At 40.4% G+C, this 20,320-nt stretch overlaps 1 protein-coding gene across 1 annotated transcript in view; it reads right to left on the bottom strand.

Moving 5' to 3' along the window:
- Window positions 1-20,320, bottom strand: part of LOC141578895 (uncharacterized) — a 137,484-nt gene that overhangs the window by 12,008 nt on the left and 105,156 nt on the right. The window contains exon 17 of the mRNA XM_074372695.1: window positions 19,843-20,063. The gene's annotated coding sequence lies outside the window, so the exon portion shown is untranslated. The remainder of the gene's footprint in view (window positions 1-19,842; window positions 20,064-20,320) is intronic.

The raw sequence follows: 20,320 nt of genomic DNA, 5'->3' as shown, positions 1-20,320 counted from the left end.
ACCATGGCAGTCCCAAGGCTAGACAAAAATGGTCAAAGTGTGGGAAATGGCCAACTCCCTGTGAATTCCAGCCCCTTGCCCTTAGGCTGGTCCTTCTACTTATTAGCACATGAAACCACCAAGCCCATGAATACAAGCAACACAGCACTGCCTAGGGGTCACACCTCTCTCTCCCGTTTCAGAGAAGGCCCACACTCTGTGGAGTGTGTACCTACTTTTAATCTGAGCATCAAACCCCCACACATCGTGGAATTTCTCTTGCCTTTCAATGAATCTCTCTGAATAAATCTACCTTTACTCAACAGTGGCTTGCCCTTGAATACTTTCCTGCATGAAGCCAAGTACCCACATCTGGCAGGGCACACCCAAGGGGCTCAACCAAAGCCTGGGACACAGCCCTTCTCATGCCCCACTTATTTTTTCTAGTATCAACAGGACTGGGTTGTGAAGGGAGCTCTAAGGCCCCGGCTAAGGGACAGAAGCAGCCCCAAGGGCTCGAATTGGTGGGCAGCCTCTCCCCCAGCAGGGGCCCTGGGGTCTGCCCGGTTCTCTATGTTTCTTTGTTGTGCTGACTCCCCAGCCACAGAGCGTTCTCCCTAGGCCTGTCCCCACAAAACCCTTCTCTCCAAAATACAAGCACATCATGTCACAGTCCTCTTGTTCAACCAGGAAATGTTCAGCCCACTATTTCCCTCCCCAGTAAAGTACCTAACTGTCCTCCCTCCCATCCCACCACTTCTTTCTTTGTGACAACTCTGCACTCTCCACCCACCATCCTGAACGCAGGTGCCTTGCTGGCTGGGACCGAGATGTTTCAGTCTTACACAGCCTGCATCCTTTCACTTTCCCCTTTCTACCTTAAAAAGCCTTTCCTGAGTCTCCCACCCATCTGATTCTGAACTTCACAAAGTGCTGAGTTTACGGTCACTATGTGCATACATCCCAGGTTTTGACTAGGTTTCCTTCACAAGATCAACATTAAGGCGCTGCATCAAGAAGTTTAAAGAGGCTATTCTTACATCTGAGCGGAGGAGCCTGCATAAAATTTAAATGGCTTTGAATAGACTGTTAACCAGGGACAGAGAGGTCGCAGGTCCTAGTCAACAGTGTCATGAGGCAAAATGTTCTTCAAAGGCTCAGAGTGGCTTCTGAACACGGAGTCGGCAGGGAGGAGGTGACAGGCAGTGAGTGGAGTGTGTGACAGAGCTTACGCTCCCCCAGCTGGGGAAGAATTGAATTTTTTTCTAGTTTTCCAAACAATTTCTTACTACCTTTTTCTCCTACTGTCACATACCATTTCCTACGAATTAAGAAAATCAATATCAGTCATTTGGGCCACTTGGGAGAAGCTACACGATGCCATTCACAGGGCTGGGGCATGACAGCCACGCCAGTCTAGGTTGAAAGACCAGTGGGGGTATTTTCACGGTAATCACGGGCATGCAGCAAACTCCCCAGCTTCAATGACCTCATCTCAAAGTTGGGGCCAATAAAACTACCAAGCAAAGTGCGTGATGATTATGGCCAACATCTGTTTACTAGGTAAGTGCCCATGACAGCTGCCGCTTAATGGGGAATGAGTATGACTAACGAGGCCCAGTCTACCTGGTCACACGTGCCCTGCCTTCCTGCCTTTGTGCAGCAGCAGAGCTTGTTTAGCTGAGATGAACGCCCCCAGAGCAGCTCCGACGGGTAAGCTCCCAGCGCTGCACGGCGAGGTCTGTTCCTTTCCTTCTCAGAGCTGATCACAGTTTGCAGTCATCTGTTTTTATGTTTATCCATTTTGTAACTGCCTCCACCCCGGAGTTTTGCTCAAGCAGCACAGGGCCAGGTATGTCTTCCTCCCTGCTGGATATTCTGGGCTGGGAGACAGCCGAGCACACATCTGGCTCAGGTGCTGAAAGGAGAGGGCAGAAGGCCCAGGGGCCTATGCTGAACTGAGGCCCCTGCACCCAAAATTATGGTCTGACTTTGGGCAAATTACACAGTCTTCTTTACCCTGAGATTCCTCATCTGTCCATGAAAATAACTGCCCATGGCACACAGATTTACCAAAAGGAAATAACCAAATTCACAACCTATTCAAGGGGCTACCAGTGCATCCTCAACAGACAAATGCTGCCTTTACGACTCTGACACATGCGAAGCGGGACGTCCACACACAGTGAACACTGCTAAGTGCCAGTGTGTTAAGTGCTTCATGTGTGCTATAATACTCTTTACAACTTACAACAATCCCAGGTAGAAACCAATATTATCATGCCCATTTCACAGATTCACCAACAGGTTAGGAGAGGTTACATTCTAGTCCAAGGCCCCATGGTGAGGAAATGGCGATTTAAACCTGAATCTGGGCCCAGGCCTGGGATCCATCTCTCTCCCATCCACCTGACCACTTGCCTATGAAATCCACCTGTCCAATACACAAGTTTGCAGCCGGCCAGCTCTTGAATGCAATGTTTGCCACAGTTTCTCAATGTTCATTAATTACCATATACTGTTCTCAGGAACCACTACAGAAAAGAAAGGTGGGCTTACGTCCCTGCCCACAAAGAAAAGGAATTCTGCCTTCTCCTGTAATGTGCAGAACACCTTCCCTACACCACCAAATCCTTTTGTATGCTTCCTCCATGTTTATGTTTGCACACGGCTTATTAAATTAGAAGGTACCTGAAGTAATTCCATCTCGGTTGCTTTCCAAGTTTGCAGATTATCCATAATCATTCTGTGACCGAAAATACTACAGTGTGAATGAAAATACTGCAACCATGTAAGTAAACAAAGAATGCTGAAACCAAATCATCAGTGGCTCCCAACACACCCCAGTGAAGACAGGCCTGCAGCCCAGCCACTACAGCCACTCACAACGGTGCCCTCTGAGCAGACTCAGAATAAGAAAGGACAGGATACTTGCCCTAGATAGCTAGGTGCTTGTCTAAAGAATGAATTCAGTGAGTCAAAATGTTTGCTTCCTCCCATACATGGAAAAGCACTAAATTCTTGAACTTGAGATACCTGGCTTTCTTTAGATAACAAGCAATCTTTTATTGTTCCAACAACCTTGTCTTTGTTGTAAAGCTCCTATATATCCTAGCTCCTCCTCAACCACTTGGGAACAGTCCCTCCGAGCGATCTGAGAGTCTGTCATCCCGGCTCGAGTCCTCCCGCCAAATAAAACATAACTCTTAACTTTTAGGCTGCACATGTATTTCAGTCAAAAGTTTTGGACACCAGGAAGGGACCCAGAGCAGACTTCTCTCCAGCTGAACTCTCAGAGTTACCGGAGCCTTGGTACCAGCATTGGCACTTTGTGCCCATCTGCCTCCTTGGGGAATCCAGATGAATTTGGGTGAGTCTCTCCTGGTTCTCGGATCTCCCAAATTGGTTGATGATCCTGAGTTTTATTTTGTGGTGTATCCAGGTACCTGGCCCTCCAGTTGAAAGATACTGGGGGGGAATAACCCACCCAGTGGAGACATACTGGGTGGGGCCTGGTTGAAAGATAACAGGAAACACCCACCTTGAGGAGACGTCTGAAGTGGGGCTGGTGGAAACATACCAGGAAAATACTCACCCAGTGAAAACGTCCTGAGTGGGTCCCAGTTGTAAGACACTGGGTTCAGGACTAAGTGGTTAGGTAAGAGGCTGGTCTAATGTTGTCCTCGATTTGGTTACCTCCATTGAATTTTTCGGAATAGAAGTAAAACTCTTATGAGGACCCTTTCAACTCCAAAAATGGGACCCTCCTCCTGGCTGGTAACAGCTTTCTTGGGTGATGGAGAAAATTACAGGAATGGTAGAGGCAAAGACTTCATGCCATAGTGTTGTCCCTGTGGGAAATCTTACCAGCAATTTTATTCTGAGAACCCGACCTTACAATGGGAAATAGAACTTTCAAAAAAAAATTAAAAAAAAAAAACACAGAACAGAAAAGAAAAAGAAATGACAGATTGCCAGCCTCCAACTAATACACTAGCCAGGTTTATATACGTACAAAACTCACAACATTCATTAGGAATTAGAAAAAATAACTCACCCTGAAAGTAACTAACCAGGCCTGATAAAATATTTTTTGGAATTCTGAACTTATAAGAACAAAATCCCATTTAAGGGGAACTTGGATTTCTCTTCCTGTGTCCTTGAAATGTAAATGTTTTATCTTTCTCTGGGTGTTTTATGTGTGTGTATGTATGTATATATGTGTTTCTTTTTTTTTAAACGACACCTTGGACTCTGTCATACAAAAGGTACAAGTATTGTGTACATATTGTGGCCACGCAAATAAATTGGGATTCTCAAAAATCCTTTGATTGTACCAATTTTCAGATATTTTGCCATCTTAACCGTTGTTCCATCAGCCTGGACCACAAAGGCTTTTAGCTTTTGGAAAGTAAACTTTTGAATTTTATTTAAGCAACACCCCCACTGTCATGTGGAAAAGCCTCTTCATCTTATTGGTTTAAAATCACTTTATATATATATATATAAATTGATGGCCATATGATGGATCCTTTAATTTGGGAAAACTTTTAAATTGGTGAAAGTTGAAAGAGCTCTCATTATAAACAGCCGTTTTATTGGTACCTATTAAAATCAAGTTTAAAGGTAGAAAAATATATCTAATGGTTAACCTAAGAAATTAGTTTAAAAAAAAAAAAACTGGTTTGAAAACCTACATTTGTGTTTTTCCTTTCCGATCAATGGTTTTAGGGATGCTAATAAATACTTAGAATAATTAATGTTAATTAGGCTGAATAACTGGAAAAAGGATTGTAAAAATGTCAAAAAAGATAAAGATAAGGGGCTTATCCCAAATGGATAAATATTTTTATATGGTTATTTTGAATGAGATAAATAAAATGGACATTTTTGGATTTAGATACAAGGTTTTGATACTACACTATGTAAAGTAAAAAAAAAAGGGCCAAAGAGATCACCTACTCCCCCCCAACATTAAAGTTCAAACAAGTCCGCTTTAGCACAATTTAAAATATGTGTATTTATAGAGCTAAAAAAATACATATTTATAGACTGAAATACTTGATCAATGATTGGGACAACAGACCTATTAATCAAATTGAAAATTGAGAAGGGCCTAAGCTCTTTGGCTGAAACTTGGGAATCCCAGAGACTTTTCTATATAATTAGATACAATGCACACACACAAAAAAAAAGCTTCTGACACTCCTTCTAGAAATAGGAATTACTGATTAAACCTAATAAATATAAAAATTAAAGGTACGAGATTTAATAAAATTGAGATAAAGTTTGTAAAATTGGTATATTAAATGGGCTTTATATAAAACATTTGCTTAATTATATTGTGGGATAGATATATTTCAATGGAAAAACGCTTCCCCTTCTTGGTATTATAAGGCTGGGCACATATCTGTCCCTTAGAAAATATTAATTGAACAAAGTAAAGGAAACCAATAGAGTTTCGTGAGCCTTCCAATATAACGTAAAATTAAAAACTAATATTCAGTGGCTAATAGACAATAAAGTAAGAGGTTTACCCTGGGTTTAACTTATAACCCAAGGAAAAGAGACCTCACTAAATACCTTATGCAAGCTTTGGAAGACATGCTAAAGTAAATCTTAAAGTTTTAAAACATGGAATTCTTTGTTTACAGCTCTTCTCACTGATACAAAAAAAAGCCAATTAAGGAGATACAATTGGATCTGCGTGACAGAGCAGTTCTCTGGGGAACTGGAAGCGTCTGTCTTTGTCTTGCAGATCAGAAATATAAATACAGCAAACAGTGACCTAGAATGAGCCTAATTAGCTCAACGAGATAATACTTAAGGCCAAGAAATTTTTGGCATTTTAGAACTCATAACTCTGACGTGTCCTTCAGCATTTGTCAAGAAATCTTAAATGTCGGTTTCATAAATAGTAAGCCTTAGTGATTTGAGCAAGCAAATTCAGCTTACTCCAACTATTATTATACCTATCTTATAAGTAAGTTTTAAAGTGAACCTATGAGATCTTTAGCTTTTGTCTGTTTATAAGCCTGCGTACACATTATAGATGTGAGATATTTCTACAGCTGAAAAAAAAAATCAAAGTCAAAGATCTCTGCTTATTTGACGTAAAAAAAATAAGAGCTTACAAATTAAGTATTTTTAAAATAAAAACTGACCAAATTGACTTTCAGCGTTACGTGAACTGGAAAATATTCAATATTAAGATTACACTTGGTATTTTTTAGTTTAAGTATGTTCTAATTAATATAGACATCTTTAAAGTCATCAATATTAAGTACAATACCTTTACTGTACCTAGTTTTAATGAAAGTCAAATAAGATCCTGTTATATCTGTTGCAGAATTGTCAAGAAAAAAATAGTAATGTGGTGTAGTAAAATTTTAAGTAAATTAAATGCAAATGAGATGAGAGCTTTGGGTAAATTTTTAAAATATATTTTTAAAATGTATGGTTAAGATACTCTCTAAATGTTTGGTATCTTTAAATTCTAGAGTTGTGCTAAATTGAGTTAAATGATAGGAGTTTATTAAATAGCTATGACACTTTCAGATAAAATAAGATTGTAATATGAATTATTTAACATTTAACTTACCCTTACAGAGAAAGTAAAGGTGTTTAGAAATATTAATAAATGGTTGGTGCTACCCTGAAATAATCTCTATTATTAAGGGTATAATCTCAGTATCCTAGGAAAGTAAGATAAATGTGTAAAGGAAGATATATGAATGTAATTATATTTTGTTAATAAAAAATAGTGACTTTCTTCTGAAGCTGGTTACTTCTGAATGGAAGAGAAAATAAAGGACACACTAATGTGAGTATAGTAAGCTGTGGAACGCTTGTGGAAGAGGAACCCTGAGGAAAGGGTTTTGTACGTTGTCAGAATTGTCTAAGTTTAGAATCAAATTGGGCAAAGTAAATGAATCTTAGAAGTAATCTGGTAGAAGACTAGATTTGGTTTTCTCTCTGTTAAGATGAAAAAATTTTCTAAAAATGTTAATCCACTTTCAATAACAAATTGTAAAGCTTCTTATACCACATAACTGACCTGTTCTGCTTTTACCTTTAACGTATTTTCTTGTTAATGAAAAAGAACTACTTTACAGTGATCTATATGTTTATCTGACCAAGTGTTCTGAAAACTTTTAAAAAGCTCCCCAAATATCAATTTCTAATTAAAGTTCTTTTAATCTCCAGTTAAGTTTGGGATGCTACAGAGGGCCCCTGAAACATCCCAAAGAGAGATTTTAAAGTAGTAAGTTTCATTTGGCATGTTAAATAACATGGTATTGTCAAATGAATAATAGATCTTCCTAGGTTATATTGTATGAGAAAATATTATTAATATAGATATTCTAGAAATTATATGGATTCCCTAAAATTCTGGTATATCTGAAATGTTACCAGTCATAATTCTAGTTATAGTGACCAGCTTTCTTTATCGATTATAGTGTAACGTTGTTTAACCATGCTTTTAAATCACTTGTCATTTATATACAGTTAATTGTTTCCTTCTGATGATTTTGCAAATTGCTTTCTCTTCAAGGAGATTTATTGATTTCAAATGAATTTCAAATTATAGCACTGAACTAAACTGGGTAAGTAATTTTAAAGGTCTAATGGATACTCTGAGTAAAAGAATTAGTTACATGGGACTGAGTAAACTGGTGAATATGGTTATAATTTTTGATTTTGTCTGAAATACTACTGGCTTTTAACCTGTTTCCCAGACATAAAGAAACTCTTCTCCTAAAGCTAGTTATGTTTCACAGAAATTTGATAAATTATACTTATGTACGCAGACTTGGAACAGTTATCTTTTCTCTCTATCTGATCCCTTAAGAGACTAAAAACTCTAAGGTCCCCAGTGGCTCTATCAGACAAATGAGGAAGATCATCTCCTAACAGATATAGCAATCTCAAAGTATTTTAAGGATTTTAAAGAGAAAAGAATTTACCTAAATCTGTAAGGCAGAAATCCATGACAAGCCCTTGACGAGGCATTCTGGGCCTAAGAAAACCTTATTAACATTCTACCCTGAGAGTCCTTATTAAAAGTTCCAACACAGCCAATTTAAAAAAAGCCTATATAATCAAATAATCAGACTTAGCTTGTAAATAAATTAATCTTGATTTGACTATATTTGAGAAAACTGAGGGTAACTTTAGAGAGAAAAAAGATTATATTTTAGTGGATATTAATTTCTAGTTTTGTTGATTGAGGTCTATATTTACTTAGACATTTCCCAGATCATTCCTTGCTGTTATGTCACATTGCTGTAAAGTTTAATTGAATTATGAAAAGAACACTCTAGGTTTGTTTCTGAGGCTCAGTAATCTATCCTTGGTAAAGATCCAATGCCCCATGACCAGAAGCCAGGGGAATATACATACTGGTACAGGCATGACTTAAAGAACTGTCTCCAACCTGAATGGAAGGACCCTTTATCAGGTACTCTTAACAAGACCATACACACCAAAGCTGAAGGAAATGGACTTTCAGATTCATTTCCTATCAGAAACAGCCCCTGCAGTGCACTGGCCTATAGAGCACTGCTCACCTTAAAACAATGCCCAAATGGAGAAGAATCTACCAGGTCAGGATGAGAAGAAGTCAACATCTGAAGAAGACTGCAGACCCAAGACACAGAACCAGGCCTGTATGCCAATTACTTTGATAATTTCTCCTACCTTTGATTATGAACTACTCCAGCTGCTAAGTTTATGGTAAATTACCTATGTCTAGTACTTCTGTGTTACCTTGGTGGGTTTCCCTACTCCAAGGCTCTAACTAGATAGCCCTCAGAAACGTTATTCTAAAAAGAAATTATAGTTCTGTTTAGGCCACTATTGATCTTACAAGGTGGGAGACCTCACCTGGCCAATTAATACCTGCTCTGACCCTGACCATAAATATGAAATTTCGCATAAGATCACTCAAACTCAATCAGGAACACAAGGAAAATTTTAACCCAAAAATATAACTTCTCGACTATTAAATTCTTACTCATGACTTTATAAACGTTACTAGCTGAATTACTTATATTCTATCTATATAATAAAATTGTTGTCTGTTACATTTCCCAAGTGTAACTAGGCCTACAAAATTGATGATGGCTAAACATCTTGAAGGAATAGATAAAATTTATAACTCTGTGTAAAATAATTGTAATAGTGTGATTCTAGTTATGGTAATGAGCAACGAAGGGTAAACAATTCCTGGATCATAATAGACTAGTAAGACAGGCGATCCAGAGAACTTTTAGTATCAACAGGGTCTGATAAAAAAATAACACCTTGAATGGCAGCTCAGAAGATACTTCACCTGAACTAGGAATGAGCCATCCTAGCACCCTGGGACAAAATTGGTCATGAAACGTCTCTCAAAATATTGGTCGAATTTAGGACCAAGGGGGAGCACTGTGAATGAAAGTACTACAATGTGAAAGAAAATACTGCAACCATGTCAGTAAACAAAGAATCCTGAAGCCAAGCCATCAGCAGACACTGCCACACCCCAGCGAGTACAGGCCTGAAGCCCAGCCTCTCAGCCACTCATATTGGTGCCCTCTGAGCAGACTCAGAATAAGAAAGGACAGGATACTTGCCCTATATAGCTAGGTGCTTGTTAAAGTATGAATTCAGTGAGTCCAAATGTTTGCTTCCTCCCATACATAGAAAACCACTAAATACTTGAACTTGAGATACCTGGCTTTCTTTAGATAACAAGCAATCTTTTATTGTTCCAACTACCTGGTCTTTGTTGTAAAGCTCCTGTATATCCTAGCTCTTCCCATACCTCTTGGGAGCAGTTCCTCAGAGTGATCTGAGAGGCTGTCATCCCGGCTTGAGTCCTCCCGCCAAATGAAACACAACTCTTAATTTTAGGCTGAACGTTTATTTCAATCAACTCCCAGAATAGACACAACTCATCACTTCTGTAATGGAATACACTGGATCAGGAACCAAAAGCGTGTTCTAGTCCTGAAAAACTACTGGTTCCTCTTTCTTCCTGTCATTATACAGTCCCACCAGAACTCATTACTTTGCTGTCTGCTCATCTGGTAACCAAACTCAGAGAAGAGTCAACTCAGCAGACTGCCCTACTGGGGAGAACAGCCGGCAAAAGCACTGTGGGTTGCCTGCCCTCCCGCACGCTCTGCTGACCCCTAGTGTCCTCCGTGGAGACCAGAGCAACAGAGCTGTTCCCAACAACTGCAAAGTCCCACACGTTAAGAAAATCATTTTATTTTATACGATATGTTACGTATATACCCATCTCTGAAAACAGCTTTGCCAGAAGCCCAAATCTTCAACATTAATCAGCAAAGGCAAATCCGGTCCCTAAGTGAATACAAGTTTTAAGACGCTGCTAAGGCCTCCAAAGTTCTCTCCACGACCATCAATCAAACTGCCTGCAGGTCTGCAGCTGCAGGCGGCAACATGTCTGCTTTTAAAGCAAACCCATCCTGCCCTCGGGTGCTACAATGTCCCTCTACGCCCTCCCATCTCAGGGTAAGAGCAGCCGCTGCAGAACCTCACAGGGCAGCACTGACAGGACTGGACACAGAGGATCAGAGCTAAACTAAGCCTTCTGATGACACTAGCTTGTCACTGTGTCACTTTACAGATGAAGATATATATAGAGAGAACTGGGGTGATCTTGCTCAAAGTCACACAGCTAATAAGTGGCAAAGTCTATAACTCTGCTCCTCCCTCCGGCGTGACGCCCCAGCTGGGATGCCCACAGGGTTCTCTCGTGCCTGCCTGACCAGTCCTTTCCTGTCACTCATAACCCACCACAGGGTCTGAACCTAGCCTGCCTTTTCAGCATCTTTTACCTCCAGTCTCTCAGGAACAAGGCTGCTCGTGCCACTGTATGACTTCCGGCTTCCCAAATCCTCCGTGCTCAGGGTGGTCTTGCCTGTGCATCCAGCACCCTGCTCAGAGGCTCTTCCTCCCCTGCAGGAGGACGTTTCCACTCTCTGTAGGGACACCCCCTCAGGGAAACCCTCTTCTCGCCCTCAGCACAGCAGGTGTCCCAGGCCACATCACGAGCTGCCCCATTAGGACTGTGGGTGCCCAGGTTTGCCAGTCAGACCAGAAGCCTCAGAGCAAGGGATTATGCCCGGGTCTCCCTGCAAACCTACTGCCCGCCTAACAGTCCCCAGCCAACAGGTCACCTGGAAGTCACAGCAAGTGCCCCACCCAATCCAGAAGTCTCTTCATTTACCAGCACCGCTGAAGACTGGTTTCCAACCTTTGGTCAGTTTTGCACAAAAAGGCACCTTCCACTGTGAACCGGGGGGGGGTTTTGCTTATGCAACTCACCCTTACTGGAAACGTCAAGGGAAACCAAAAGGCCTTTTCTCGACAATTTTTTGATGACAACCTCCCACCCACAATACTCAAATGTTCAAGAGAATTGGGTCCACGTGATTTTGTTTTCCTTACGCTGTGGCTCAAAACACTGCAGGTTTCTTTCTCTTTTGAGGGTATTTGTACTAAGTTTATAGGCTTTAATCTGCTTTTGTCTCACTCTTCAGTATCCCTAGCAGTTGCCACTTCTTACTCCCTTCAGCAGCCTCCCTCCCAACATCAAGTCTAGGAAATCAGCTGTGATGAGGGGCCCAGGGGCAGTCACAGAAGATGCAACTAAGGCACAGAGAGGCGACATAATTTGCCCAAGGTGATCAGCTTCAACCCCTAACAGTGTGTGTCACGTCCCTCTGTTTAACTCTTATGCTAAGCAAGTTAACTTTTTGTAGATTATAGTTATAAACAGATGAGGTATCAAAATATACACAAGGACACACATCAAATCTAAGATGTTGATTAACTCCACTATTTTGTTTCTATTTATTTTATTTCTCTTAAAAAAATTAAGAACCTCTGCAGTCAATAATGCAAAATGTTACTGGGTTTTAAATCCAAAATATAGAGGTGTTAAGTGTGTCATTGCTCATCCTTATTTGTATGTTCACAAGACAAAATGATTTGAAAGACTCTCTCCCCTCCCCCTACTCACTACTGGATCTCACCAGAGCTCCCAGTCCACACATCTAACAGCCTTTCATTTACCCACAGCTGAACTCATCAGATTTTCCCCAGAATTCCCTCTGCAGGTTTCCCTCATCACAGCACAGCAGGACTATCATTTACCTCATTAATCCACCCAGAAACCTGGGCCTTACTCCATTCTAACTTCACAGACAGCATTCATCCTTTCTTATTTACCATCGAAACATGTCTTCAATCTGTTCGCTTTAACACACTAACCGTCTCACCGCTCAAGTGGAAGCCACCAACACTGCACTCCTGGACTCACGAGTCTCCCAAGTGGCCCTAAAGCCGCTCTCCCCTACTTGAGACAAATGGGATTGTGTCACTCCCGCGCTTTTAGGACTCTTTTCAAACCCACTCTTCTTAGAAGAAACTCCCAGTTCTTCACCTGGTGAAGGTCTTTGCCGTCAAACTGTCAGCTCAGGAAGGGCAGGACACGCCCTCTCCCCTTGGCCCCACCCTCTGGCAGAGCATCAGCATGGGAGGACCTGCTGAGCTACACCAGCCTGTATTCTAAACCTGGTCTTGATTTCTTAGCAAACTGCTTCACTTATCCATACAAATCCAAGGTAGATTAGAAAGATTTTAGATGTTGAGCTAGAATATTGATTTGGGGATTTTGCACTAGCAACCTGCAAGTACATGTTCTAATGATTCTGTCTTCTAAAAACCACACCCAGATTTAAGTAGTACTTGTGGAATGTCTTCGGAGTAAAAGGGACTGTACTTTTACAGACTTTATATTTTATAACATGAACAAACCGGACAGGGTCACAAATGGAACTGCCTCACAAGTGACAGAAGACAGGTGAGAGGCATATAGCAACAAGTCACAAAGATGGTAAGAGAAACGTTGATTCTCCAAACCCCCAAAAAATTTTTGAAAGAACCGAAAACTCTGAATTTTGAAAGTAAAACACTATCATATAAAGAAATAAAATAAATAATCCTCTTCATCAGTGTTTCAAGATCTGACTGCAGAATTTTTAGCAGGCCATACTGAATCCTAGCACAGAAAAATCAGATGGACTAGTGGTGAGTAATTTCCAGGGAAACGGCAGCAATTCCTCCACTTGTAAGAGGACACACATTCAATTGTCGAAGGTGATTTTAAACCACATTCTGGAGAAATTCAGAAGATTCAGGCACCGATTCTAGATGGTGCTGACACGGAAGGACGGGTTGGATGCATGCTTCTAACTGAGTCACCGGCATTCTTACACTGCAGGGGGAAACGGAGGCTCTCAGTTATGAGCAGAGATGTTCCTGTCATGTCTCCCAGGCCGTGCCTCGGGGACTCAGTGCCCTGCAGCAGCCTGGCCCCAGGCGAGGACCCGCAGCGTGGCCCACTCAACCAGGAGGGGCACTGTGCTTGAGAAAGCCCATCCCCGATGGGAGAAAGAGGGGCTGGTGGGGTTGTGTGTACCTATAAATGATCATAGAAATACACCTGCATACATTCATTTGATACAATTAATATTAGCAGGCTATTTAACAAAATTTCAATTGTCAGTGTTAATTTTACCATTCCTTTCCTCTTGTCCCCTGCACTCTGAGACAGGCTTAGGCTCTCTCACACCTGCAGCTCTGATGCAATATTTGTGAAGTCATTTTATTTGCTGCAAGTGTCCTCGCTCCCCGTGTCGCTGTGACTGTCGTCTCTTAACAGAGTCAAATGTCTTCCTGGATCTCTCCCTGATTTCCCTGCTCCTGCTTCTCAGATCCTGAGATAAAGAACAAGTGAAGACACATGACTAGAAAAGGCACTGTGGACTTGACCAAAGTCCTCAGTGACCCCCTAGGTGAGTGCTGCCCACCCCTTACCTTCGATTCTCAACGTTCTGCCCAGGGTGACATCCAGACAGGAAAGAGTCTTGGGCCCAATTAAAAGCTGTGAGGCTTGGGTGCAGGGAAAGGTGCAGGAGCTGGTTCTGGAGCCGGGCCCCTCCCCACCTCTGCTACTCTCTCTCCCGTGGCCCTGCCCCCAAGCCCCCAGGCTCCCTGATCTTCTGTCCTCTTCTACACTACTCCAAGCCCTTTTCCCCTTCCTTTATTCCCTGATTATCCCCAGCTGTAGTGATTTTTTCATCACAGCATCTAAAAAAATTTCCTACAGCTGAAAAAGAAGTCTCCAGAGGTCAATACCCACATGGTGGTTCCTGAAGAGAGTCCCTGGTTAGGGGGACCCTCACCAACACTCACAGGGCATCAGACATGTTGCAGGGTCGACCACCCCCAACAAGAGTTTGCTGTGACCCCTATGCCCGCACAGCATCCCTGTTCACAAAACTGTAGTTGGGCCACTTATCCGTTATTAAGAAGCAAAAGTAAAAAAATTGCTCATGTTTCTTACTAAAATTATCTATGAGGTGGAAAAAGAAACTGTAATAGAAAAGAACAAATTTGACTCCATGTTAGATGTGTTCATTTGGCTTTAAACCTGTACCCTGTTTTCTAGGCTAAGACTTGTTATCTCTGCACCTTTTGTAAAAGAAAGTTGCCTTTAGCCTGAAATATCCAGGAGGGCCTATTCTGCGGGCTCTGATCTTTAAGGATGTTAGCTCTTCTACACTTATGTAGAGATGGCAAGTTGCAAAATAAAAATAAATTTTGTTTTTTTTGAGGTTTTACAGGGGCGCCATGATTTGACCCACATGGACACCTGCAAGAACAAAGGATTCCAAGGAAATCAATTCGTACAGCAAGAAGTTTGCAACAACCAACCACACCCCCACCACTTTTTAGTATAAAAGGAGACTGAATTCTGACTTGGGGAAGAGAGTTCTCCTGGATATCAGTATGCCATCTTCTGAGTCTGCCAGCTTTTCAAATAAAGTCACTACTCCTTACTCCAAAAGCTCATCTCCTGATTTATTGGCCTGTCATGCAGCAAGCAGAACGAGTTTGGACTTGGTAAATAAATGACTGCATTAGAGGTAGTATGTCTCCACTGTTTCCTCATTTCCAGTATGTCACAACCAATCAATTTTATATGCTGTTTAAGAACACGACCAAAAAACCTATTATTCGGAATTGATTCCATGGAAATAAAATTATTTCTACTCCTTCAAAACTTTGTTCTTTTCTATTTTATTTTGTTTTGCTTATTGAAAAGAAAATAAAAGTCAAATCATTTTATTTCACGTATTTTTTATAGCTACATATTGTAAATACTACAAAGATATTTAAATTGCAATAAAAATTGTTCATATATTAGTATAAAGATATATACACAATCAAAGCAGAGTAGGAAAGGAGTGGATATTTACTAAAATTCCACTGCACATCCAGTCTTTTACAAGCATATCCTGGAATATAAGCTCTATTATCCAGGGGTCCACCACCCCCATTCTCACTGCCGAGTCCCATAGTAATCAACCTCCAAAGCACCAGCATAGAACCACGCGATCACTATTTTAGGTATAAATGAGGGAATTAGCTCATTCAATTCTAAAACTGAAACCTTAAAATAAATACTGAACTTATTTACAAACAAAGAAAATTGGACACAAAAAAGTACAGTTTCTCCCCCAAGTCACAAAGATAATTACTGGTAAAGGCAATATTTGAACTCATCTGCCTGATTCTAAAAACTAAGGTGGAAATCCCCTTCGACTGTGGAGGTCCAGCAGCACAGCCTATCACCCTATCTTTGTTCAGATCTAACATTAGACAGCCTGAGACAGCACCCCATTCCTATGGAAATCGAGGGCAAACGATAACAATAAGGATTTTATATTCAGTAGTTTCTTGGTCTCATTTATATAAAGTGTCAGCAGGTCAGCAGAAAACTCTGGGAAATATGAGTGGGTCCAGAGCTTTTTGCTGATAAGAAACAATCTATCAGGACAGAGTGACCTTCCCATGAGAGGCCTCATGGACATAAACTAAAGGCAGCTGAGCAATGAAAACTAGCAAGACCATGGAACTCAAGCAAGAAAGATCCCTGCCATCCCCCACCCAGTTGCCTTTTCACCCACATGGACAAGATGGCAGAAGACCCAGGTTCTTGTCCAAGTTACACCATCATGGATTCTCACCCATAAAAAGTTATGACTCTATGCTGTCTTAAGCCCTTTCCAACTCAAATATGATGACACCAATATCTCAGCAGAATGTCTATGTCTTCACTTTCTCTCTTCTATTAGGATACTATATCTATGGCCAAAAAGCAGAAATCCAATTAAAAACACCATGCACGAAGGCTGGTGAAAGTCTGCATAAGAGACTTTGTTCTCACGCTCAGTGAATGAAAACTCAGAAAAAGTGTTCCTTCACCCTCTGCAAGTGGGAGGTAGCCTGATTGTGTGTGTGTTTTTGTGCACGCGTGTGTGTGTGTAAATCAAATACAATGCATTCTGGGATGTGTACAGATTTTTTTTATGTTACTGTCATTTCATGAGGATGAGCCAACCTTTAAAGTAACTTGAATCTAGTGTTCTGAGAGAGTCCCAGGATCTTTTGATGGAGGAGGGGAAAGGGGAAAGGAAAGGAGGAAAGAAGTAAATGAAGCAAAGGAGTAAGAATACTACTAAGGAAAGGCAAGACTTTAATTTTGTTCCTACTTGCATCACACACAAATTAGGGACTGGCTTTCCCCCATGTCTCATCAAGCACTGAGTTGCAGAAGAAGAGGCGACAGCCCATTTCTCACTGAGATTGTGACTGTACATGGCATCTTATAGACACAAATTATTTACCCTGATCAAACACTCTAGCAGCAGGCCGTAATTCTCCTGTTTTGAGAGACAAGAAAACAGGAGTTCAAAGAGGATGTATAACTTGAGAAAAGTCAGAGGACCAGTAAACTAAAGAGGATGAATTCAAACTCAGATCTGAATGGAGAGTCTGATCTTCCCACTCCCAGGGCTGGAAAATCCTTAACAGACAGGCTTCCCAGCTCCCTGCATTGTTCCTGGCACCAAGCATTTCCCATGGCGATGGTATCCTGTTCTCACAGACACAGTGCTCTGTGCAACCAATAACCTCCACTCGACCTTGATCATATATCTGCCTCACTCACCAGGCTTCTCCATACAGGCAGGAAAGCTGGCTTTCAAGTGCGTACAAAGCCACCCCTGTTCTTACCTGGGCTCTTCAGCGGCTTTTCCAGCATAAAGGCAGCCATGAAAGTGCTCACAGTTTGTACATGAGCCACACTACCTCTCTCCATCTGTCTCCCCACCTATACTACTTAGCTATGACCATTTTGAGAATCTTGGAAACAAATTTTTAAAAACAGAAAAGAAACTATTCTGTAACAAGTACTTAATACTTACAATATTAAATGACAAGTTACAAAGTGAGTATTTACAAATTGAATCTGCCTTCCTAGGTGTCAGTTTTAACAGTTAAAAAATATAATAGCAAAAAATTCTCACTTACAAAATTAACAAAAACTTCAACAATAATCTGGAATAAACTCAAAAACAATGCCCATGTTGTACATGGAGAAACACAGGACTGTACTGAGGGGTAAAGTAAGAAGTGTGAATGCAGAGACATCAACATATTGTATGGAGGAAAGCAGTTTTGTAAAGATGAACGTTCTCCTAAGAATAATTCAAAACTTACTAAAAATTCCCATGACAGCCCTTATCTGTTTTTTTTTAACTTGAACAAAATATTTTGGAACTCTTCAGGAATAATAAACTCATAATACTAGACAAGAAAATTGGGGATGGAAAAAAGAATAAAAAAAATCGCACTGTCAGATATTAAATAAATTTTTACAATATGTAAGATATAGCACTGGAGTAAGAAAGTAAGACTGACAGAAATAAACCATGAGCTCAAAAAGAGACTCTAGTGTACATAAATATTTTGTACAGTTGGGATTTCAAATCAAAGAGCAAAGTATGAATTCAATAATTGTCTTGGGACAATCAGAGAATCACCTGGAAAAAACAAATTCTATTCCAGTCATAATGACCACAAGAAAAATTACAGATAGTGATGTAAATATTAGAAAGTACTAATAACAGCAAATACAAATCTTTGCTTATAGTAATTCAACTTCTCCTCACTATAAAAAGTAGTATTATCATCTCCATCATAGAGATTAAAAAATCCTACAGAGGAGATATATACCATTATAAGAAAATATTTCTAAGAATACTATCAAGGATAAAACCCAAAAAGAAGACATTTACTGTCTTAAGATTATTTTCGGCCACAACAAAAATAAACCTACTGAACAAAATGAAAGGCAAGAAATGAAAAGAAAAAGCTCTGTGATACATGTTAATGAAGACAAGGGGTTAATGTTCATAACATACAAAGAGCTGTCACAAAGCAACAAGAAGCTCCCTCACTTAAATGTGTGCAAAAGACAAAAGGGATCATTCACCTTTTAAAAGTCAGATGGCTAATGAGTGAAAAATGCTCAATACCTCACTGGTCATCAAGTGCAAACTAAAACAATGAAAAAGCAATTTTGCTCATCATATTGGCAAATGTTTTTAAAAAATATTCTAGGTAGTGTCCATCTTTGAGAGAACAAACTGAGCGATCTTTTTGGAGGATGACGTGTCAATGGATATGTAAACTCTGAAAAATGTGTGTACACACAGACTGAACACCATTTTAGGAATAGTTTCGCTTAGAAAAAAAATCAGTTCAAAAAGATGTACTCATCAGAGCATTTACACAGCACTGTTTACAATGGTGGGAAGAAAAGCTGAAGTGAAATCATATCCAGCGATAGAGAATTGGTTACATAAGTTATTCTACATCTTTTCATTCCCCGCAGGAGAAGGAATTTCTAGAGTCACTTGAAAGGAGCCTGTGATGTATGTAATTGTCACATCCAGGGACTAAATTTCCAGAAACCTTAACTAAAGGAATACTCATACAAGATCACAGGAATGTTTGTACAAGAAGGACGCCAGTCAAACACCCTTTCTGACAGTGGAAAATGGAGAAAACTTAAGTATCCACCATCAAGACAATGATGCGGTAAATGAAGGCGAGCTGTGGGCACTAAGGGGCAGGCGTTTTGGCGTGGTCCAAGGCCTTGTCCACAGTACTCTCCCACCAAAGGTGTCCTTACACAAGAGACCAAATCTACTGCACATCAGGAGACCCCTCTACTCTATCTGAAAGGACCGGGTGAGTCTGGAGTGGGAGGACGTCTATGATATACACCTCAGTGAATAAACCGAGCTGCACAAAACATATAGTATGGCCTTATTTTTCAATAAAGCATATATACACAAACATATACATAGATTTCTCATATACATGTATGTATGTATGTGTATATATATATGACAGGCATAAAGGTCATGAAATATATACACCACATTGTCAGCAGTTTTTACTCTCAGAAAAAAAGGGGAAGGGATGTAGGGGCCTTTCGGTACCACCACAGTTCTCTTTTCAGTATTTCAGTTAAATATACTTGGAATTTAAAAGGTTATTTAAGTCCGAAGTAAAATGGACGTTGCCTCCACAAGACAGAATGCTATACTGGTCATTAAAAATCATGCCAGGGGAGAGAGAATACTGTAGAAAAAAGTGTAATAAGCCGAATGAAAAATGGAGGTCTCCACAAAGTAAACAGGCACAGAGTGCTCGCTCGTTTTTATGACAGACGTAATACACACTGATGAAAAGAACAGAAAATAGATGTTAAAGTGTTAATTATTATCTCTGAGTAGTGGGACCAGGATAGACCCTTTTGTCCCTTTTTTTAAGACTTATTATATTAAATACACATTATTTTTCATCTGAAAAAAGCATTTTTAGATGTCTAGTACCACACATTGAAAAAAATACACGAGTACTTACAGAAATAACTAGGAGACACGGCAGCAGCGTCACACAGTGTAGAACGGGCGATCCTGAATAACACTGCGCAGTTACATAAGGACCCACAAAGTGAGAGCACCTGCTGTCACAGGGCGTGTCCCCCTTCTATTTGTCAGTTGTGTCTTCAGGGCTGAGGCAGTTCTGAGCACGGCCAGTGTCAGTGCTGGTGTCTGGATGGATGCCACTGGAGGTGAGGGCACCTGCAAGCCGAGAGGAAGAACAGAAATCATCCTCTGCTTTTTCTGTCTTGTTTCTTTGTTACTTTTGAAGAGAGGTGTAAATAAGATAAACTAAATCTTCCCTACTAAAATTTCAGTAATGAAACCGTTTTTAAAGTGTTCACAACTTATATTCTGCCTATAACTGTCTTTTCAACAAAGCATCATATTTTTTAAATGTTAATTAACTCAGTTAATTAAGTACCTGTTGAAACCTATTAAAGAACATGAAATGCACT

This window comes from Camelus bactrianus, chromosome 1 (genome assembly GCF_048773025.1).
Source record: "Camelus bactrianus isolate YW-2024 breed Bactrian camel chromosome 1, ASM4877302v1, whole genome shotgun sequence".
Taxonomy (NCBI): domain Eukaryota; kingdom Metazoa; phylum Chordata; class Mammalia; order Artiodactyla; family Camelidae; genus Camelus; species Camelus bactrianus.
This window is presented reverse-complemented; position numbering and strand designations above follow the sequence as displayed.